The sequence below is a fragment of the Schistocerca serialis genome, chromosome 2, assembly GCF_023864345.2.
Source record: "Schistocerca serialis cubense isolate TAMUIC-IGC-003099 chromosome 2, iqSchSeri2.2, whole genome shotgun sequence".
NCBI lineage: Eukaryota > Metazoa > Arthropoda > Insecta > Orthoptera > Acrididae > Schistocerca > Schistocerca serialis.
In genome coordinates, this window is record NC_064639.1 from 448,450,218 (window position 1) to 448,471,505 (window position 21,288).

General features: G+C 44.8%; 1 protein-coding gene and 1 non-coding gene across 2 annotated transcripts in view; both read right to left on the minus strand.

The window, feature by feature from the left end:
- Positions 1-21,288, minus strand: part of LOC126456070 (rho guanine nucleotide exchange factor 12) — a 1,154,422-nt gene that overhangs the window by 155,230 nt on the left and 977,904 nt on the right. The window lies entirely within an intron of this gene.
- Positions 20,026-20,097, minus strand: Trnat-agu (transfer RNA threonine (anticodon AGU)). Its single transcript has one exon. It is a non-coding gene; the product is annotated as a tRNA-Thr (tRNA).

The following is a 21,288-nucleotide window of genomic DNA, read 5'->3' on the forward strand; positions in this document are numbered from 1 at the left end:
AAATTTCCACCAGCCGTCCTTTTTCCACTCCTGCGGCTGATGTATTCGTTTTAGAGTTGACTGTGACACAGTTCTTCCTTTCTAAACGCAAGCGTAGCAAATGGAGTGATACCTCCTATTAATAACAGAAAAGTTTCGACTTCTTCATCTTCATCATCATCATCATCATCATCATCATCATCATCATCATCATCATCAAATTATTTTCTTTCATTGTCAGAACTTATGTGACTAATTTGTGCGGTATTCTCCCACTACGTTTTTTCTTGCTGTAATTGCTCTTCAACATTTTTACATCGAATCAAATGGTTGGAGTTTTCTTTGGGTTCTTTATGGGGATTGCTTGAGAGATTTTTTGTTCAGTAGATCGATGTGGGTGTATAATCGTCCTCTACGTTGTGGCATTAGGTGGTGAGTCCATGTCTTTTATTCTTACCATTTCGCTCCTCTTATTCTCCATTTCCCCACTTGTCAGACGTAGCAGTTATTCTTGGTTTAACTACATTTGGGAAGTGATTTGATCCCAGTAGCTCACTCCGAACTCTCCACTGAGAGTAAGTAGCCAATTCTGGAAAACATAGGATTAGTCTTACCGCTGTTCTCTATACGGACTAGATACTATTGTATGCTTTTCGACATTAAGTATCACTAACCCACAGTCTTCAATTCTCTCCTCCATTTGCCTCCCGTGGCCGTCTGTGACTCCACATCTACACAGAACATCGCGCTTAAGGACTAGCTAGAGGTATCAAGCTATCCTACGACAGCAGCAAGAATGTGTTTTTGACGTATGATTTGAATGTAATGCAAATCATATCCATCTAGAGTGTGTCGTTTCGCAGAAACTGTTAACCGAATGAGCTAAACGTTTAGTTCCAGGATTACAGGAACACCCAGTTCTGCCTCCAGAGTCACATACAGGGAGGTCAGAAATTGTACTGGGTCGACTGATTTGTGCGTCAGATCCAGCACAGTTGCAGGGTACATGTTCAACAGTTAGCAAATATTGTAGAAATCAGTAAATTGTTCCATCGAAGATGCAGATACAGTATTATCTCAATGGTTACACAAATTAACCATATGGTACTATCTCTCTTCGCGTACTATGCCTAGTTCATAACCACCTTCACATCTCGGACGGTTTGTGAAATAATAAATAGGAGAGGTTACAAGAGAAACTATGTATAGCTGCGAGCCGAATTTATCACAGCACAGAGAAAATTACACCAATGATTGACAGAGATTTTGCTCTCCTGCTCACTACAATCCTTTGTGCCCGCCGTTCATTCAGGTTTTTTTTGTTGTATTCGGAATTCTACAAACGTTTCTCGTCCCGCGTTCCCAGGAAATCCACTGCAGCGTTCTGCTGTAGATACGAGCATTTGGCACAAAATAATTTGGAATGGCTCACGAAACAGTCGTCTGCAGGAATACAAGCTGCCACTAAAACGTGCAGCGAAACATCTTTCATGTTGTATGGTATAAGTTTACCCTCCCCCCCCCCCCCCCCCTCTACTGCCTATCTTAAAGTGTAAGTTAATGTAACGTTTGCCTGATAACTCAACGGCAATATTACAGCTTCTAGGACACAACGTGCTTTTAATCCACTATTACGCTCTTAGATGAGTCGGGCAATTCAAGGTGGGTACAGATGGGACGATGCAAGGTCCCATCAAGACATTTACCAGCAGACTATTATAAGAACACCGAGGCATTCTGTCATCACCAAAACCATCTCCTAATCTTTGATATCATCACGGGAACAATATACGAGACATTCAAAAAATATCCCCGTCTTTCGTCTAGTAGAGTTCTGCGAAACCACACGAAAACTAGGTCAGCAGACCATTACTAATGTCTGAGCGAACTTTAAACACACATGAACAGCTCCGGGTTTTAATCACTTCATTTCATTTTTATGGCGAAATGACGGCCTTTAACATGTGTGAACGTTAGCACTCTGAATAAAATAAAACAAAAACCCCTGAGCAGCGATTGTCTTACACGTGCTTTAGACCTTTAGCAGCACGGAACAATCCACAAAGGGTTCGATATTAGTTAACGCCGGCAGTCGGTCAGTGACGTGGTGGTGTTGTAGTCTATACAACACGTATAGGAGTCTCGCTCGCAGCTACGCACTATTTTGCTTTAATACGCAATGGAACAAAAGTTTTGCGGAATGAGGACCGAAGCGTGAAGAGTGTACATTCAGCTTCACACCAGGGCACATCTCGCTGCCAGCATAGCAACCGTACTTTCCCTTGACCGAGTAGGCGTATTTCTCGCATTACACGAAGCAAACGCGGTCCTTTAGATCCCTTCTAGCATCCAGCCTGGCAAGTTTCCTCCTGCCGTACGCCATTTGCAAGCACGGCAAGGCCTTACGGGAGTCGGGTTCGACGAAAACCAGTGCCTTTAAATGGCGAAGACATTTTACCGCCACACAACCGGCTTCGCTGTTCTTGCCCCGCTGCTGAATTGTGACAGGAGCATCGCGATATGTTCAGGGCCTAGTCCAGGGCCTAGTCAAGAGTGCGCGTTCAACCACGTAGACCTCGCACAGTGTGATGTCCTTACAGTAATGGTGCAACAATATGCAACCTGTGGACGCGAGAAAGCGAAGGATGCCACATTTTGAAGATGCCGGGAGTGGGGATTGAGAGGAGGAAAGTAATCGGCCGTTACCTTCTTTGAGGAACAGCTTCTGTAAGCTCCTCAAGTTATTCAGAGAATCCACACACAGTACAAATGTGGATGACGTGACGTGGATTTTAACCTAGCTCAGAGACTGATTTTAAAAACGCTGGAACGAAATCGGTGAATTAACCACTGTGCCACGACGCTAGAGTATTCATATTTGAAATAATAAGCTTGATGAATTAAAGGAAAAGATAATTTAAGGATTGTTGAAGAACGCAACCAGGCTGTAGCGTTCTCCTTAAACAAACCTTACTTGAATAAAAGCCACGAAAGTCAACAAGAGCTAACATTGATACAGTACTATTGAATGTTAATTTCATTCATAGCTTTCTACCTGTCGTCTCGAGAATACCATATTTCGGCACCCAACTCTTGGGGTATCTCGTTTACGTGCTCGCTGCAGTCTGACGTGTTTGTGGATCCTGAAGCAGGGAAGCCAACGCAATGGAATACGGTCACCAGTCCTGTCCGTAGCAGATGGCGCCGATTAGCAGACCGATCCACAGGCCTAGTAGTGCTCCAGCGAAGAGCCAACACTATGGCCGAATCTGCACGCTTCGCTTTCGACTTTACGGAAGAGACTACAGTTAATCTGGTGCAATGCTACACTCCGTAGTCCAGCAACCGTTCGTCGCTAGATTGTAACAACACTATTTGATCAAAAGTATCCGGACACCCTGTGATAAACCTTTTGCATTTCCTTTATGTTTTCGTCTTCTTAAAGGCAAAGAGAGAAGATGAAGCGGTAGCTCATCTTAGAGCCTATGCCTACCGTCATGTATTTTTGACTTTCAGTTGTTAAAAACAGAGGATTTTTTCTGGTACCAGTAGGAGGAAGGAAGGAAGGAAGGATTCGTGCTCAGCTAGTGAACAAGTGAGAAGCACGCCATTTTTAGCGAGTAATTGTAGACCGCCATTTTGGGGTCGCTATGAATAAGTGAGGAGTATGTATTTCACATGTGCACCGTTTAGAAAAATACAGTATTGTTTTATTAACAGGAAGGTCGTGTGAGTTGTTATTTCAAATAGTACGATAATTACAAAAACTGGAGCCCACCTGTGTACTTTGGAAAATTACGAAGATACGATAAGCTTAATGGGAACACGGTCAAAACTTCAAAGGTGAACACGGCGACCAAATGTAGCATTATAAAGAATGGTAAGCACAAATCTACAGCGGAGAAAGAAACTACTTCGGCCTGCAAAATAATACGAACTTATCTCCAGGCATAGCTCAGCTTATTGTGCTTGTCATTCATGCCGAAAAATTAATCTCATTAATTCAATACATTTTAAAAAGCCACGCATTTCAACATTTTATTATGATCTATTTTTCTTTTATTATATTATAACCCCCAAAACATCCGTTTTTTATATTAGGTGCATTGTGCTGCCACCTACTGCCACGTACTCCACATCAGCGACCTAAGTAGTTATTAGACATCATGAGAGAGCAGAATGGGGCTCTCCGCGGAACTCACGTTCGTTGAACGTGGTCAGGTGATTGGGTGTCACTTGTGTCATACGTCTGCACGCGACATTTTCACACTCCTAAGCATCCCTAGGTCCACTTTTTCAGATGTGACAGTGAAGTGGAAACGTGAAGAGACGCATACAGCACAAAAGCGTACATGTCGACCTCGTCTGTTGACTGCCAGAGACCGCCGACTGTTGAAGAGGGTCGTAATGTGTAGTAGGCAGACATCTATCCAGTCCATCACACAGGAATTCCAAACTGCATCCGGATCCACTGCAAGTACTTGGATTTCACGACCGTAAATGTCAAACGACGCCTCGCTTGGTGTAAGGAGCATAAACATTGGACGACTGAACAGTGGAAAAGCGTTGTGTGGAGTGACGAATCACGGTATACAAATGTGACGTTCCGATGGAACGGTGCTGGTATGGCGAATGCCCGATGAACGTCATCTGCCAACGAGTGTAGTGCCAACAGTAAAATTCAGAGGCGGTGGTGTTATAATATGGTCGTGTTTTTAGTGGAGGAGGCTTGCACCCCTTGTTCTGCCTGGCACTATCACAGCACAGGCCTACATTGATGTTTTGCGCACCTTGTTCGGTGGTATTCACACGTGTCACCATATGCCTTCTTTCGAACTGTGATCATGACATTTGTGCTGAATTCTATGGGTATTTCGCCTGTCTGATACCTTGCACACGAGGTAGAATAATATTACAATGGTTGGCTCGCCAAAGGATCTCGATAACTGTGGAGTAATGACGTCTACTCCAGTGGGTCTCGTTCTGTCTCTGGCAGTTCAGTGCTATGTATTTGTTTGACGCAGTATCGTACCTCCCATTTCATCGTCTGCTCCCTCTGCCCATTCTGAAGTAGCCGCGTTAAAATTCCACTGTAAGACGCCAGTGCTGAGACAGCGCGGACTGCAGAGTGCCTGCAGATATTCCTGCTGGGACAGGACAGGGCGCTGGAGCTGGTGGCGATGGCGGCGGCGTGTGTACCCGGGCCGTCTGTTTACCGCCAGCGACACTGTGCAGGCTCCGCCACACCGAACAACAGGCGCCGCTGCCGGGGCGCCGCCTATTCCTGGGCCACGCTTAATATCCTCCTCCAGCACCGCGGCACGCCCACATTTATTTTCAGCCCTACATTTCATCCGTCATACAGCCACTCTTCACACGAGCCCTCTTACTTGTTCGTACGCCGAGTTTCGCCTGCGCAGTAACAACGTTCGTTTAGATCTAAATAAACTGCACCAAAGTACGCCGCAACCTAACGCTGGAAATTAAAGTTCCTGACCAGAGTGGGACCGTATACCGACCGGACTCATACCTGCGCCATTACCTTTTGCGGAAAAGGAGCCATCGAACATCATCATCATCATACTATTAAAATTTCTTCGGGCTGAATTCTTACTCTGCTCGGTGCACGAGCACAGGGGTGGTCTTCGAAACTGTAATAAAGCTGTGTATGTATCGATCCTCCATTTCGTCCCCATTACCGAGGTACGAAAGCTGTCTGATGGGATGCAGCATCGTCACTAAGCGAGATCTTAAGACATTCATTCACAGCCCGACCGATGCGCCGGCTCGCTCCCCGACCTTTCTGACTGTGTGTGGACATAGACGACTGCTTGGCGGACTATCAGCCTGCACTGACGGAGTGTGGGCTAGAAGGTAACACGCGGGGGTAAGTCTTTAGAAATCCCCCAGCAAACCGATGCACCTTGACCACGGACCCAACCGCTACACAATCGTCCACATACAGTTTAATGGGTCGGGGCAGACCCGCTCGACAGGGGGGGATTGGCCGACTGGTCAGCCTGTTACGTTAAAATGGGGCAGACCAGCTGATATAACATCACTGTCAGAGAAATAAAAATCAAAAAAACAGAGCATGAGAGCAGTTTTTTAATTTTTATTTCTGTGAATGATTTTATATCAGCTGGTCTGCCTCATGTAACGTTACATCCAAATGATTTATACATGTTAAGTTACATTCAGGTATGTGGTACTGTACTAATAGTAATGTATATAGTGTATCTCATGTAAGCCCTCCCTCAAACCTGTCATGTTGTATCTTCACAGATCCGATGATGGCACCTTTAGTGTGTTGAAATCGGTCATCTAGTAAACAGGCTTTAAGCTATCTTGGCTTTTGAATTATTTCTGCGAAATGCTCTTTGTTTACGTAACGCTTTTCTAACCATGGTGGATCTTTCCCATCTCATAAAACCTTACTCGGAACATGTTTGTCTAAGGCATACTGAACGATGCCTTTGAATTTTTTTTCCATTTGCTCTCCACATCTCCGTCTTCATCACTGAGTACTTGATGCTGACTGATGAGATATTCTACTTCACTCAGCGTCACCGGATTCAATTTGAATGTACCCACATTACCGTTGTTTACATAAGTTCGTCTCCAACACACCTTCCATCCTGTTCAACTGATCTTCCAAGTCCATCGGCGGCCCTGACGGAATGTTTCGGCAAACAGCGTTTTCATCACGTTTCCCTCTAATCTCAGAGTGAGAGAGATGGTGACGCGGTGTAGCGCCCGAGCAGTGGTGCGTTTGTGACGTGCGAGTCCACGGGCGACAGGGAGGCGCTAAATTCGCCTGAGAATGTTTCGCTTGGCAGGCGCCGGCAGCAAAGCAGCGCCAGGCGCAGGCGGCTCCAAAGTTGCGCGCCCTGTCCTGTCCTACCCTGCTCTGCCCTGCCCTGCCACACGGCTCTCGGGGGGCCTCGACTCGCCGGCAGCTCTCAGCTTTCAGCTTTCAGCGCACAACTTGTCAATTTGAGCGCCACCAGCCGCACCAGTGAAGGACGACCGAGAGCGCTTTTGCGGCATCCCACTTTGCTGCTGCCGGCAAACTCCACAACAGGCAAGTGTATCTCAGGCAAAGAAATGCTGTATGCCGCCATTTCTTTGCTGCATTGCTGCCGAAGAGGACGCAAGATGATTTCCAAGGTAAATCCTTTCTGCTGCAGGAGCAGTACGTATCGGTGGGAAGCCACTAGATTTACTGCGTTTATTTCGAGTCCTACGCCTGAACGGATTGTTAACAGAGTATTAGTAATACGATCAGACACGGTAGAGGGCAGGAACAAGGTGGTGTACTTTTCGAATGAAGTAAGGAAACAATATTAGGGTTCAACGGATCGTCAACGGTTAGGTCGTCAGCGATATAGCAAAAGCTTACGTTTCGTGAGGATATGGCATGGGAAATTTGCGCGTCCTTTTCAAATGAATAACTCTGACTTTCACTCTATGCGATTTAGTGAAACGAGGGAAAAGTAAATCTGTAGAACAGGATGTGGATCGAATCCACTGTCTTTCCAAATGCGAGCACATTTTTTTCTTTTTTCTTCCAGCGTGCCACTTTATTCGACTCGTGCGTATGTCGGCAATCATTGTCAGTTGCCGAGGGAATTACTGGAGAACCAGCTCGTATTACCGTAAAATATCGTGAAAATCTACAACTACAGGAACGAACACACACACACACACACACACACACACACACACACACTATGCGAAAGCAAGCAGAGTATTCAACTTAAACGCGATCGCTAGAATCACCAATTTGCATGAACTCCTACCCCGGTTACTGCAATCTGTCAGACGGCTACTAATGAATTGATTATGTTTGTTAGTGGCTGCACTACCAAAGTTTATTTTTCAAGGCCATAACACTATTTCGTATACAGAGGACGAAAGAGCGGAGCGCGGCTAAGTGGCCGCTACGTATGGACTACTTCGCTGGACAGTACACAAGCCATACTGACGCCTATACCATAGGAGCCAGACGGCTTCCCTGATTTTATCAGCAGATTGCACACTGAGTAGGACAACGATGATAAATCAGATCCAGAAGAATATACGAGTTCATCTAGCGTGAATAAATATTGCTGTATCATTTTGCAGCAAACTAAGTCCATCGAAAGCTACCTTGTTACTACAATGAGCTGTAACACGTAACGCACTTCACTGATGCTTATTGTGGAGAAATAAATCATAGGTTAATTAGACCTATTTACCATAAACACGAAACTTCTTTCTGCTTTATCCATTGGGACTGAACGCAATGAACACACGTCCGCCGCACGTGGCTGCGAAGCTACAACGAGCAATGTTTTCCGCAGAATCCTTCGAGCACTGAGAGGTCTTCTAAAGCGCCCATTTTCCTGGTTTACAGTTTCTTTACTGTGTCTCAAAAACTGTTAGGTTACAGTTCAGCATGTCATCTTCATACAGCTCTTTAAGGAGTAAGTTGCTTGTGGTAGTAAATAAGCGTTACCTTGTAGAAAGAAAAAAAGTACGATATTGAAGTAATTTAGGGAAACAGTGGGAATTCTGAAACGATTAAGATCTGACGGGGATTCAAATGCCGCTCATCTGGCACACCAGCCTACTGTATTAAGCCGACGCGAGGACTTTGTTAGAGATAACGGTTTGTAAATTATAGAGCGCAACAATCAGTCGTCTTTTTTCTTGCAGGTTTTATTACGCAAATCCAGATTTCGGCTAGTGCCTAGCCTTTATCAATGCACTATTTTCTCATCTCTATGCATGTTAGTTCCCAGTTGTTCGGGTGTCAGTCACAGTTCTTTGAATACTAGTACATAGCGAGTATTCAAAGAAATGTGACTGACGCCCGGACAACAGGAACTAACATGCATCGGGATTAGAAAATAGGCACTAGTCGAAATCTGCATTTGCGTAGTAAAAACAGAGAGAGAGAGAGAGAGAGAGAGAGAGACTGATTGCTGCGCTCTATAATTTATAAATCACCTAACAGTCGCTGAGTGCACCCACTTCCCGAATGGAAGGTAACTTGATATCGGTTTGTGTATAATAGATTCAATGGTAGACTGGATTAGAGATCGTTCATAAATGAAACCTGATATCATTCTTCGCTATTACCTGTTTGGTTGGTTAAGATCACAAACGAGTTTGTAATAGATGATCATAACATTGTTAACACTGGTCGTCTTCCAATGTCTACAGCCTATTGGCCATCGGATATTACGGTCTACAAGAGAAAAGGAAAACGCTCTCTGCTAGCGGTACCACCATTTCGTTTATTAGCGAATCAAGGTATGTCTTGAGTGGGAGATTTCAGCCATAACCGCAGCTAACATATTTTCTTAGCAAATTAAATTCAAACGGACAGCTCATCTTCAAATCACTCGGTATTTCTGTCGAAGATAGCACGTTCTATTATCTCTAGTTATTGTTGCCATCTGCGAGATCTTTCTGGGCAATATACATTGTAATCTCCCTCTTTTATTACTAAAACTGATATATTCTCAACAATGCCCTATTCAGGTGCTTAACCTGCCACAGAACCTCATGCACCCAGTACGACAAAGTACTGTGGGCTTTGTCAGCGCAACAGAGCCTGCAGTCACGCTAAGAACTGTGAACTGGAGTAATTATCTAACCGTGACCTAAAGCACAATTTCCTGAGCAACAAATATCTGTAACACGTTGTTAGGGCAATTCACATTGGTCTTTCCTCTGAATATTACACCTCGAACGTTGACACTTGCACTCTCATTATCACGTGGCATTATTGCCAGTAGAATTATATTTTCATTCTGGGGTGGAGCAAAAGAAATCGGCACATATAACGTGCTAGTGCGCACATCACTATCTCATTTTCTTCCCTTCTTTACGGGAAGTTCAAGATAGCAGCAGAGTTGGTTGAAGGCCGACTAACACTGACTCCCAATGTTTTATTGTCCCCGCAGCAGCAATAATCCACCTTTTCCCGCTGTATCTGTATCGAGCTTTTAATAACCCAGTCCTTCTCCCATCGATACATTACAAACCCATTATTTCGCTGTTTTCAGTTCATTTTATTCTTCCTTAGCAAACGATCGCCGTTCGAAATTTTTTTCCCTGATAGGGGCAGTGTACGTAGATCCCAACAAACGGGCTGCTGTAGTACACGTTAAGAAACTATCACTTTAATATCCAGTAATTTCCTTTAATGAAACTGTGAATGGAACCCTATTCGCCGATAACGAAACGAATAGCACTTATTGTCCCAAAGTTTTACTGTGCACTGCTACAGAAAGCGTTTTCTCTTATAAATATAGTCCACGAACTGACTGGAAAATGTTGCTCGTCGGAGGTATGATGCACAATCGTTAGGATATTTAATAGTTCAGCTTGGAAAAAACCTGTGTCAAGAGGACGAAAGCAATGCAACCATTGCATAAAGTCAAGAAAGCACCGCAAGACTGGATACAAGGAAAAGCAGGAAGACCCTACTGTAATTAGACAGTATTTAACGAAGAGACCAAGCACATACCTGTAGTCTACGTACATTCTGTTATTACACACGGGTATGGTAGTTTGTTGGTTTGCACAGCCATCTTCAGGAGCAGCTAATAAAATCAGCTGTTATTGGTTTCTCCGTCTTAAGCTTAGTGAAATTTAATTAAAGAGAATTTCACATCAGATGTGTTTCACTTTATAAATAAAAGTATCTTGTGCGGTTACTCTGCAAATTAGATACGTATGTTTGTCCATTTTTGGTTGTTTTACATTAAAAATAGCAATTTGTTTATAAAGCTTGTGTGCAGTTTCGTTATGATGTTACTGCCTCTTGTTCACGTATTCTCAAAACCACTGATTCTTCTCTCTTCGTTGGTACAGGTTGACGTCTAAACAATTCGTTTCTTTAATTGAATTGCTGGAGCCGGAGAAAAGAGGAAAGCGTACCGTAAGGTATGTGGACATGTGCAGTTCGGAATACACCAGAGCAAAGCGAGAGGCGCATCGGTAACGGAGTTCTGCTAACTCTTAAAAATGGAGACTTTACACGAAATCCCTCGTGCACCGCAGAGCTCGGTACCCAAAAAAGAACGCAAAAACCCTTTACAATCAGCGAAAACATCGCTGTTACCTGGCCAGAAAATGGCGACAAGCAACAGCTGTAGAAAAAAAAAGCGAGTTCCAATCTACGACTTCGGAAACGCTACCGTGCAAGAAACCATTTCTGTTCGATCCAAACTGGAGAGGCCATTAGGTGCGCAACTATTTCACCGTCTGCAATACGGCCAGTGGCGCTACCGCTGATGTACACAATATAATTCATTTCAGTGATACACGGAAATACCCGACCATGTTTCAATTTTCCGTACAATGTAAAGCACATACTATATGTAAACTCTTATTATGCATCTGGAGTGCGTAGTTTCCAACCGACGAATATCTGGAAAGTTCGAGTAAATACCCATTTGTGTGAGGAACATAAATATTTTACAGTCACGGTTGAATGTTATATCTGTATTTTTGATTCTTACCTTGTGTGAGAATTAATTTATATCATTGTGACCGCGCACCAGTTTAGAATGTTTACAGATATCGAGCACGAAGCACAAAACTTGAATTTCGTCTGTATCATAGACGAGATTATACGGGAGAAACACTGTCTTCTCCACCTCATTCGTCTTCTTCGTTACACTTTCTGCGGCACAACCAAGTACGGAATGAAGCTTATTACTACAACACCGGCACATGATCTGAAGTGCGTTAACGTTGTTTTGTCTACGCAGAGCGGTCAGTTTTCATTATCGAGGGCATTTAACCCCTCCCGTTCGGCGCACCTGTAACGACGGGGTGGTGGATTTGCCTTGTAAAGTGTGGTTAACAGAAATGTCGCTATCCTGTGCCTTAAGTATAACAAAATAACATTCGTAGAACACACTGGATTCGGAAGTCAGTTCGGGAAGGCTTGCTGAATGGTGGTGGTCAGATGAGGAAAAAAATAGTCATTTTCAACCACAGACTGTCCGTTAACAATGAAAGTATCCGATATATTTGGTGGAGATAACTTCATTTCTCCCCCCTCTATTACAACAAGAAATCATGTACTCTTACAGTCGAAGATGTAGCTGGAGATTGATTTCTTCAGAGTGTTGGAGTAAACGCAATGTAATTCACTTTGGACAAGCAACAACGAGAGGTAGTCCCGCAGGAGTTGGAAATCCAGTAGAGGGCTAGGAAGGAATACAGGAATTCAGGCTACAGTTTAAAGCTCCCTGAACAAGCAGGCCACCAGGCATCGAACGGTAGCTCGGAAGGCGCAATGAATCGGGAGCGGCCTCGTTGAAGGAACCCTTGCCAGCACTTGAAGGGACCCGCTCCCGCAGAATAAGAAACCAGTTTTAACCACTGTGCAACGTCGCACGGTGGGTGAAAGACAAAAACCACTGGTTCAAGTTTACGTTATGCGTCGGCTCGCGAGGCGTACCAAGATGCTTCAACCGGATCGGCACTGTCCGCTAAAGACCAGGGACACGGTTCAAATTCCATCGTGGTATATGGCTTTAAATTGTTGCACATGATTTTAAAAACTTAACAACGCGAAGGATACAGCCTTACTTTATCAATAGGATTTAATAGGAACCAGGTCTTGTGCACCTCATAATCTGTCCCGTGCTAGCCCCCAAACTTCTATAACTAATTTGCCCGTTTGCAAGGATATCATCGACAATGTGTGTCAATACTGGTCCGATCTTCGTAGCATCTCATGCTGCAGTTTAATGAATGCCATTATCCATATTCCTTTTGAGAATAAGGCAATTCAAAAGTATGTAACAAACTAAATCGCTCATCATGACTAAGCGTTGTGCAACGGGCAGTAACCGTCTACTTGTACATATACAGTATAGGCTGTAATCCACTATACAACACATCTCAGAGTGCTTTATGGAAGCAGTAGTGATTTTCTGTCCTCCATAGGCATGTACAAGAACGAAAACTAGTGCAAGTCATAAGCTCTTTAATATCCCTACGTGAGATATGCGAAAGACAATAGAACTGCCGCACAGTTCCCTTCGGAACCCATTCTCTAATTTTCCCGAGCAATGTTTCGCGAGAATAGCGTGCCCTTTTTTTTCCATTCACACACTATCTAACCAAATGCATCCGGACGCCTATTAGCGGATATTAAAATGGCGTGTGGCCACTCCTCACCTCTATGACGCCTGCATCTTTGCTGGGAACACTTTCACTGAGGTATTTAAATGTCATGGAGGAACTGGCAGCCCATTCTCCGTACAAAGCCAAAACTAAAGGAGCTACTGATGTTGGAAGTTGAGGGTCTCGTGCGAAGACGACGTTCCGATCCCCCTGAGGATGTTCCATCGGATTCAGGTCGGGACTCTGTGCAGACCAGTCCATTTCAAGAATGTTATTGTCCACAAATCATTGTCTCAAAAATGTTGCTTTATGATACCGTGCGTTGTCCTGCTGATAAAAACTATCATCGTCCCCGAGTTGTTCGCCTACTGTACGAAGTACACAATGCTGTAAACGTATTCAGATCCTCCCTTTCTTACTTTTTCCTAAAACACAATATGTGGACAACACCTTAATCAAGAAAAATCAGTCCTATACCGGAACACTACCACCTAGGTACTGAACCTGTCCATGAAATTGTTATAGGATATAGCGTGATTCACAACTGCAAACTACTCGTTTGCAGATGTCCATTGCCCAGTGATGTCGCTCTTGACTTCACCTCATGTGTCGCTTAGCACTGCGTGCGCTATGTGTAGCTCATGAGGAGCAGTTCGACCGTTGTGCCACATTCTCTGTAACTCCCTAGGCACAGACACTGTGTCAGCTGCATCGCTGGTAGCACTTCGGAACTCAGAGTCATTCGTTCCGCTGATTTCATGCAATTTTTTTATATTTTACAATGACTTTCCGCAACGCTCGACGATCCCTATCCGTCAGTACATGACATCTGCCTGGTCTTAGATTAGCTGTGGTTGTTCCTTACCGTTTCCACCAACCAATCACATCAACTGGGGCGGATTTAGAAGGGTTGAAATATCTCTGATCTGTTACTCAGGTGGCATCCAGTGGCTAGTGTGCATTCGAAGTCCCTGATCTTTCCTGACCAACCCATTCTGCTGTTAATGCTTCTCTATTCAGAACACAATATTGCCCATCTGCTTTTATACTTGCGAGTACGAACCTCATGACATCTAGTCGTCAGTTCCGGAACATAGGGATATTTGGATACTTTTGAACACAAAGTGTGTTTAAATCCCCCGATACACCGTTGGGGCCTACACCGACCTACTTCGGTCGGAGTAGAGGCTCTGAATTCGGTCGGCATCTAATGTCTGTTTGATAAGGACGCCAAACGCTGGAACAGTACTCCAGAATTGGGTGGACTGTGTCTTTCATGGTTCGTCCACTACAGATGCATTGAACTGTCCCAGAAGCCTCCTTGAAAATCTACGTCTAACATTAGCCTTCCCAGGTACTCCTTTCAATTGTTCGTCTCGTCAAAGTACAAGGATAACTGAAGAGGTCCTGCACATTCGCTTCGCCTATTGTCTAACAGTATTCTATTCGCATCACAACGCGCTGCCGCGCACCACACAGCTCAAAGTGTTCAGAATATCCATTACAAGAGGTCGGGAGTTCCCCGCTTACAGTCCTGATCTCTCTGTCGGATCTCCATTTGTCCAGTCCAAGTGAAGATAGTTTAACAGTCCACAGATTCTTGTGAGAAGAAGAGCTACAGGAAGTGGTGCGCTGAACCTAAGAACTTTTTTGTGAGGGTAATAAACAGGTCTTAAGAGAAGTGAATGAGAACAGAACGCTGCTAAATTATACAGGAAGAAGAAAATCAAAAATGATAGGGCACAAAATGAGACACAACCAGTTATTAAAGAATGTATTTGAAGGAAAAGCTTTAGGGAAAAAACCAAGAGGCAGCCCAAGAGCAATGTATTTCAATAATATCAAAGAAGATATGGGGATAAAATCGTATGAAGAATTGAAGAGGATGACAATGGAGAGAGGGACGTGGCTAAATCGAGAAGACATAGCCTTTAGTTTACGATGAGATGGAAAGCTTGAGCAATGACTGACCAAATACGCTGAGCAGCATGGTGACTGCGTTGAAAAATGGACCCCTCGTAAATTTTGTACTGTCGTTGTAATAAATTAGAAAAATGTCGGAGAAGGTTCTTTGTCTTACACTCCTATTACGTTTGCGTATTTAAACGATGTGAAGGGCTCTAGAAGTTCACTTCTGAAACCGTGTCACCCGGTAGGGGTCAATTTTTGTAACAAGAATCATACTCAAGAGGACATCCGATGTAGAACTTGTTGACTTAAGGTAACACTCTTTCACGGCTAGAACGATTTTGTGGCGGATTTTCTACGCACTGGTGGTCCCTTAGCGCGCGGGCGCGTCGAGCTAAAGTTGGTCATTATGCAAGGGCGGGTTTCGGGATTAATCCGCCAGAAAGAATTTTGCCCGGAAAGTTGAGAAAGGCAAAGGAGCGGCGAAACCTGCAACGAGCAGTAAAGCCGAGACGCAAACGAGCGAGCGGGCGAACCGGCGCGACGGGGTGCGCCGAGGCGGGCGCAGCGCCGCTAAGCGGATTGCCCCAGAAGCGCTCGCAGGTAAATATTGGACGTTGCAGGCCGCGGCGCAGCCGAGCACAGCTCTAGTGGGCCGTCCGCCGGGACAGCAGAGAGCCCCAGCTGTTACGGCACTTGACGGGGCGCCAGCTACATACTAGCAACCCCCACCTGAACCACTACCGAGTACTATTCTACATTTAAGCTCTCGAACTGCAAACTTCATTACAGTCAATGAACACATCAATTGTTCAATGGCTGAAACGCTTTCGACTGAACAGACATAAACAATACATCTACTCTATATCAATACTCCACAAGCCACTTTACGGAGCGCGGCGGAAGGAACCTCTGTCTGGCACGACTATCCATTTCCCGTTTTTTGCTCCATTTGCAAATGGTGCGAGAGAAGAAAAAACTGTCCATAAACCTCCGTGTAAGCTCTGATTTCTCTCATGTTCAAATCGTTATTTCACCAGAGGTAAGTGGGAAGAAACATGTTGCCCGACACTTCTTCGAACATAAGCTCTCGGAATTTCACCAGTAAATCTCAGTTGCGCAAGGACTCATTTGTAACGACTGCCACTGGAGTCAGTTCTTTCGTGGATGAATTACGTTTTTCTTAAGATTCTTTCATTAATTTCAGCCTGACGCTGCGTTTCTTACACTCAGTTTCATGTGGTCATTCACTTTAGGTCGCTCTGGACAGTAATTCATAGCTGTTTTACGACTTACACATGCGGACAGAAGCGAGGGCTGAAAATTTGTACTAAGGCCGGGATTCGAACCCTGCACACTAAGCAGATGAGCTAACCACTACATTGTGGCACATTGTACAACTGCATGGACTACACTAGGATGCCTCAATCCATATTCCCAATCACGCCTAAAGCACTTGGCTTGCCACTCCTCCTGAACTCATTAACAGTATTTTACGACTGTTACTGTTAGTTTTACCCAATAACGCAATCTAACAGCAGTGCATGTCTTCGCCTGTTTACGCGCAGTGTGTTACACTTACTTCGCTTCAGTGGAGACTGTTAGTCCCCGCACCAATCAGACCTTCCGACAGTTACTTGCAGTCTTCTGGCACTACCACCTTCCTATAGGCAACAGCCCACCAGAACTTGTTCGAGGCTGGATAGGACTGACAGAGGACATCGAAAAAGTTCGAAGAACTGCAGATCGTTTTGTTTTATCACGAAATGAGAGTATCACGGATAGATACGCTAGATGGTCTGGCAATCATTAAAACAAAGACGTTTTTCACTGCAGAGAAAAATTTCCAACACATTTCTATCACCAAATTTCTGTTATGAATATCAAAATAATTAGTTTACTTTCACCTACGCAAAGAGAAATTATCTTTTTGCTATGATAAATCAGAGATTACAATGAGAGATTTAATGTTCGTTTATTTCACATGCTATTCAAGAGTGGAACGCGTACAACTCCGCGATCACCCAGTCAAAAAATTAGGAGAACCATAATTTCAGATAGAACCGGCACTCATTATTCAGGCCCCCATAATGGCATGGATACACGAGTCATGGCTGAAATACAAGTAATTTCAACACAATGACGATTGAAATTTGATATTTACGGAAAGAAGCGATTCGTATATATGGTGTCTTTGGCCACGACACCTCGGATATTGTTTCAGCTGAACCAAGGAGATGAACTGAAAACGATTGCCATTAAGGGCCTTCATTTGCAGTTCTGCATAGGAACCACAGAAGGCTTGAATCATAATTACGAGACGGACTTTGCTGTCCCAGAGGAGAACTAAGTCTCCAGGAAGGCAATGATCTTTGAAACAAGCAACCATTGACGAATATGTACTTCATGTTAAATACTATCTTCGTCTTCTAATAATTTCCAGGTATGCAGCCGGATCCAGTCGACATTCTGCCACGATATTTCGGCCCAGAGACGTCCAGCCATCATCAGGTGAGTACACAACTACTGAAGAGCCCAGGTGCAGTCGCGGTATTTATGCCGAATCTCGCGCATGCGAAATGTACTGGCATCCTACAGCGCATGCGTCAGGTGTTGACATGCGCGGCATAGCCGAGTTGTACGTGCTGCCCTCGGTATCCAGTACGTGGATATCCTGAACCATCTCCTCCCCGTAAAGGTATTTGATGTGACTTCTGAAATTTTCCCGGCGTATTTCTTCTTCTAATAATTTCCGGGTATGCAGCCGGATCCCGTCGACCTGGGCTCTTCAGTAGTTGTGTACTCACCTGATGATGGCCGGACGTCTCTGGGCCGAAATATCGTGGCAGAATGTCGACGGGATCCGGCTGCATACCCGGAAATTATTAGAAGAAATACGCCGGGAAAATTTCAGAAGTCACTATCTTCGTCATTTAAATGATTGACGTTCACTGTAGATGGTTCTCGACTGAAGTTCGTATTAAGGACACATGATTGATCGAACCCATTTTTCGCTGCGGTACGAAAAGAGTCCTCATATAAACACCACGAACATTTTTCAATAACTCTGAGGATACATGTCATGACACTATTGGTTATCTTAATTCATGGTCTCAATCACTGAAGTACAGCCAATTCGTAGAGTAAAGGACGTGCAAATAGGCGCCATGTATGCCATGCGCGCTTAGGTAGCTTTGAACCATCCTGCTTGCATAACAACGCCCAATTCCTGCGGAATACACAGAAGAAGATCTGTAGAAAGACTACAGCCAGCACGTTGATCCCAAAGGAGTTTGTGACAATTTGCTTTGAGCTGGAGGGGCAGGAAACAAGTGTAGTAACTGTGGCAACAGCACAACCAAGATTTTCAACATTTTAAGATTCTTTACCGCCCCTAAACCGTCTTGCCCAATAAACCCATTCGCCAAATAAAGTCGACACGTGTGGCCGTGCGTATATGTAGTAGCAATGGCAGTGGCAGTGTGTTTCCAAACTAAGTTGGTCTAAAGTGACTTCCATACGAATCAGAATCCCACCTCTCCTTCCGAACAACAGTGTCACAAATAGGTCCCGCCTCAACATACAATGTGAGATCAGAAGTACCCGACCCCCCCCCCCCCCAACACACACACACACACACACACACACACACACACACACACACACACAAACGTTTTTCATATTAGGTGCAATGTGCTGCCACCCACTGCCAGGTATTCCGCATCAACGACCTCAGTAGTTATTAGACATCGTGAGAGAGCAGAATCGGGCGTTCCGCGGATCTCACGGACTTTCAACGTGGTCAGGTGATTGGGTGTCACTTGCGTCATACGTCTGTATGCGAGATTTCCATACTCCTAAACATCCCTAGGTTCACTGTTTCCGATGTGACAGTGAAGTGGAAACGTGAAGGGACACGTACAGCACAAAAGCGCACAGGCCGACTTCGTCTGTTGAGTCTTGAAGAGTGTTGAAGAGAGTCGTAATGTGTAATAGGAAGACATCTATCCATGCCATCATATAGGAATTCCAAACTGCATCAGGATACACTTCAAGTACTATGACAGCTAGGAGGGAGGTGAGAAAACTTGGATTTCATGGTCGAGCGCCTGCTCATAATCCATATATCATGCCGGTAAATGCCAAACAACGCCTCGCTTGGGGTAAGGAGCGTAAACATTGGACGACTGAACAGTGGAAAAACGTTGTGTGGAGTGACGAATCTTGGTACACAATGTGGCGATTCGATGGCAGAGTGTGGGTATGCCGAATGCCCGGTGAACGTCATCTGCCAGCGTGAGCAGTGCCAACAGTAAAATTCGGAGGCGGTGATGTTATGGTGTGGTCGTGTTTTTCATGGAGGGGGTTTGCACCCCTTCTTATTTTGCGTGGCAGTATCACAACACAGGCCTACATTGATGTTTTAAGCACCTTCTTGCTTCCCACCATTGAAGAGCAGGTCGGGGATGGCGATTGCATCTCTCAACACGATCGCACACCTGTTTATAATGCACAGCCTGTGGCGGAGTGCTTACACGAGAATAACATCCATGTAATGGACTGGCCTGCACAGAATCCTGACCTGTATCCTGCACAACACATTTGGGATGTTTTGGAACGCCGACTTCGTGCCAGGCCTCCCCGACCGACATCGATACCTCTCCTCAGTGCACCACTCCGTGAAGAATGGGCTGCCATTCCCCAAGAAACTTTCCAGCACCTGAGTATACCTGCGAGAGTGGAAGCTGTCATCAAGGATAAGGGTGGCCCAGCGCCATACTGAATTCCAGCATTACCGATGGAGGACGCCACGTACTCGTAAGCCATTTTCAGCCAGGTGTCTGGATACTTTTGATCACATGGTGTATGTGCCTGCAGCTAGGTGCCCCGCGCAATATCAACAAGATGTTTCTAGTGAAATGACAACTCCAGAGACTTTAATGGTCTCACACGGATATGATTTTATGCATACAGACTGAACCGGTGAGTGAAAATTCGTACCAAGGCCGGGAATCGAACCCAGGTCTCCTGCTTACTAGGCAGATGCGTTAGTCACTAAGCCACCCTGGTACAGCAGTTCACACAACTGCACGGATTACCCTGGTTCGTCTCTCTCCTTGATCCAAATTCTCACTGCCGCCCCAGTCTATCGTAAATTGCCCCGTACACATGAACAGAACAGCCGAGTATGTACGTAAAACCACATCTGTTTGAGAGCAGTAGAGTCTCTGAAATTGTGTCATTTCAACTGTATAAGAACCTCCACCTAGGCTTCACGCTGGATCCCCCATTTACGTTCAATGCTGAGGTGCAATTCCTGAACATGGAGAGCCTCGGCGATTCTGTTTATGTGTAAAGTGGAATTTACTGTGGACTGAAGCGGCAGTGACAATATTAATCGAGAAGAGAGGCATGCCAGGGTAATCCGTGCAGTTGTGTGATCCGCTGTGCCAAGGTGCCTTAGTGACTAACGCGTCTGCCCAGTAAGCAGGAGACCCGGGTTCGATTCCCGGCCTTGGTACAAATTTTCACTCGTCGCTTCAGTCTATATACATAAGATATTTATTCTCTGTAATATCTCGCCTAGCATGCTAGTTACCGCTAGTTCACTAAAGGAGGTAACTTCATTCATCAAATAAAACAATATTTCCACCAATAGCTAGGACGTAATTCCGATAATGCCGTACGAACTGAAGCCTTGTAAACCTGTGCAATTTCGTCAAGTTAAGGCTAAATGATAGTTCTTCTCGAGATTAAGATATTGCCCAACAAGCGTGTTTTTGGATTTACCCAGATTCTAGCACGTGTCACATTTTTATTGTCGATTCTTTTAACACATCTACGTTCGACACCGTTCACCTTTCATCAATGGCACGTGACGCTTCTTTGTTTCCCATTCACTGTTCTAGGTATGACACCTAGTGTCGTCACACTATTACGACAGCTGCAGCGCTGCAACAGTTCGCAGTTTCATTGTTTCCTGAATAATGCCTGCTTCCATTTAAAGTAATGTCCGGTGAAACGAAAGTGTAAAAATTCAAGGTTCCATCTTGTTCTCGGGAACTGACGTATCACATTCGAATTCCATACCCGGGAACAAGATCTGTGGTTTCATGTTGCGACTCGGCTCGTGTCGTCAACAGTCTAGACCAGAACGAGAACAGTTCTTGGTTATTCTCGTAAAGTTTTCCGATTCTTGGATGTGTATTAGTTTTAGTTTGCTTCCAGTTGCCTCTTACTACGAAAATTTGTCTAATTGTT